Below are 3,630 nucleotides of genomic sequence, written 5' to 3' on the forward strand. Positions count from 1 at the left end.
CCTAAGTCAGATTATCACAACTCTATTATTAAACGAGAATTGATCAAGTAATGTACGGTGAATGGTTATAAGATGAACAATGAATTATTTTAAATATCTTAATGAAGTAATGTAGGGTGTTGTTGAAAAATGGAAAAACAGTTGAAGCTCCATAATGAAAATTCAAACATCTTAAATAGAGTTACATCATGTGAGTACAACTAGGAAAATATTTTAAATAGTGTTACAGTATCAATCAAATATTAAAAGACAGATGAAGAGGTTTACCTTCAATTTTTCACTTTCAGCTTTCACAAGGTCAGTAGATTGTTGCAAATCCTTCAATTTGGCTTCAGCTCTAGAAAGCAAGGACTGTACCTACAAAGAAAAAAAAAATTTAAGTATTTTCACTTTACACTCACTAGGCAACCATGGCATATCATATAGAAAATAATTTATTACTCATATTAAGTTAATATAAAGCAAGATAACATATGATCTTTCATCAGGTTTTCTCACATGTAGTATGAGTGATACCAGAATACCCTTATAAATATATAATTACATTAAACATATAAATATAATAAATTTATATTAAAATTTTATAAAAATAATTACCTTAATTTTAAAAAATTTATAATTCTATAGAAATTTCGACATCATGTCCTTTTAAAAATGGACATATGAAATTTTCCTGATAAACAAAATATCTGCATAATACACAATTTTCCTGATAAACAAAATAATGGGAAGAATGCAGAAACAAGAATTACAAAAAAGAAAAGATAGAAGATACAAAGCAAGGATGAATGATTATAAACCACCCCAGATAAATGAGTGAAGAAAAAACGTTGTACTACTCGGAGCATACTATCATACTACGATTTCACTATAAACTTCTCATCCCTAGTACCTCCTCACAATCTCTTATCTTTCCATCCCTAGGGAGATTAATTTTTCTGGTACTAAATATTTTTCATTAAGAATTTTTAAAAGCAGCAGAAATATTTCATATGACCATAAGAATTAGCATTAAACGAAGTATGTAAGTGTTTTGAACAAATTTTGTTGTCACTTACTAATAGAAAAAGAAGTATCATTCTGGTTGAAGAGGGTAATTTGGTCTTTAAAGCCCCACCAGTCGGTCATAAGTCATGACAGTACAGCACGGAGCATGCTATTTTAGGCGCATTTTAATCCGACCGTACGCCATGCACAACCCAAGTTAAGCCATATATTGATATAAGTTTGTAAGTTAACCCCCGCCCTTACCCTTAGTTAAGACACAAACAAACAAACCAACCGCTTACCATTGTCCTCTCCTGCTCTTAGTGAATCTTCTTCTTCTTCTTCATCGTTTTCACTCGTAGAATCACAACGGATCATTTTTTTCTTCACAAAAGCTGGTTTGTTTCCCTGTCATAAATTTTTATTTTTTTTTTGCAATGAAATAATAAAACTTCCATTTCTTGATCATGAGTTCAGGTAACAAAGATTTTTTTATTTTTATTTATTTATTTGTTGAAGAAGAAGAAGAAGAGAGAAGAAAGTAAAGAGTAAGGCTCTTTATATGTCTCTGCATTTTGTCTGTTTGCATTTGTGTTTGGATTTTCCTATTATTTTATTTGGGGTAGCAATCAAATATGGTTATGTTCATGCATGTGTATTTTGCCTACATTTGTCTTTTTGGTAGACAACACCTCACAGTTTTACTTCTCTAAAAGTCTTGTTTGTTGTTTATTTTCTTTAAATTTGTGTAGAAAGTAAGAGGATGTCATCTCTAGTACAGTCAGGTGAGGTGAGGTGAGGTGAGGCCTGAGGGGAGTTTTTTATGATTTTGTAAATCTTCCAAACAGCAGATATTTGAGATATCTCTCTATTGGGTTGAGACTTGGGAGTGTGTATCATCTCTCCATGCATGCTTGTTTATCTCCCTATTCTTTCTGTTGGGTTGGGACTTTGGGGTTTGTCTGTTGTGTCAATTACAAAATTATTGTTCAAAATATATGAAATAGTTAGTTGTGGACTAAGGAGGCATCATTAATTAAAACAGGGAAGGAATATTACTACCTTTTGTTTTAGTTTCACGGCTAAAAGATGCATTATGAAGCTATTTCTCATCTTCCTTATTAGTCCATAACATTAAACTCTGTTATAAATATATGTACAGCATATCAGCCTTATATAATCTTTATGTCTAATGAAACCTAGATTCAAAACCAAAACTATTGTTTCTCTTCTCATTCAGAACAAATTTCAAATCAGGATTTATTGATAGGGAGGGTTATCATCATCAACCCTTTTCTTGTTGTAAAAAACCCAACTAAAAGATTTTTTTTTGTGTATTTTCACATTTTTAAACAAGTTTAAAAGCAGGGATTTAAATATTAATAATCAAGTAAATCAAGGATCCTTATTGATAAGCTTTGGAATAACGGAGAAATCCCATTCATTAAGTTTGAGATAGCAATGTTGCATTGAATATTCCTCCACTGCCACCAGGGCTTTTAGGTTGAAATCATTAGAGCACTTGTTTACCAAATTGGTTAGTCATTTTTAGCAATTTATAAAGTAGCACTTTCTACATGAAACCAGAATGATACTTCTTTTTCTATTAGTAAGTGACAACAAAATTTGTTCAAAACACTTACATACTTCGTTTAATGCTAATTCTGGAGACTTGTGAGCTACCTATAAAAACAAACCCATTTGAGCTCCATAATAGAAATCAGATGTTTGTACCAGATTTGGACTAAACTAAATTCCTGAATGAAATGATCTATAGCTCAACAAGTTTCTGACTACAGACTATAAGCCAATGCAACTGACCTCTACACTCCCTCTAAATTTCCACATCAAACTTAAATTCAAATTATCATGGTACCAACTACATAGTATAATAGTGGAATGCAAGCACCAATAAATAATAACCTCCTCAACCAGAACCTTAATTAGCAGGTTTGAAGTTGCATAACCAAGCAGTTTTCCAAAGAGGCAAAAAGGAAATAGATAAACTAATTGTTTGTGAGTATTGTAAGTGAATCATCGTTAATGCCAAATGAACTCAAATTAATCTCTCTTTTGTGGTTTATTTTAAGCAATCAATATTACAAACATCAACCTGGTCTTATTGGATGGAAAAAAAACCATTTCAACTCAAAGAGGGAGAGATCGAACGTACCTTGGCTTTTTGTCTATGGAGAGAGGGAGGGAGATTGAAGAAAATGTGAAGAACACTCCGGTGTTCTGGTTGGCCGAATAAGCTAATAACTAAATCTGCAATAAGAGCAGAAATATAAATGTGAATCATATTGTAGATGAACAGAGATCTGTCTTACAAAAAAAATCAAAACAACCTTACTTCTCCCCAATTACCTTAATGGTGAAGAGGGAGGGAGAGTGAACAGCACGAACGTGCCCTAACTTCGCTTCTCTTCTCAGATTCACACACCGCAAGTTTTTTCTAGAATGATTGAGACAGGAAAGGGAGATAATGGCGATGAGGGAGAGAGGGAGGGAGACCTCTTCTGTTGGCTGAGCTGCTGCAAGCAGCAGAACGACGAAGAAGAAAGGCGCGGCGAGTTCCTTCGTCTGATTTTCGTTGATTTAGGGCGAATAAGAATCGGGTATTTCGTGGAAAATTAAAAAAAT

Source organism: Akebia trifoliata, chromosome 6 (assembly GCF_017979445.1).
Source record: "Akebia trifoliata isolate Shusen 1 chromosome 6, ASM1797944v1, whole genome shotgun sequence".
NCBI lineage: Eukaryota > Viridiplantae > Streptophyta > Magnoliopsida > Ranunculales > Lardizabalaceae > Akebia > Akebia trifoliata.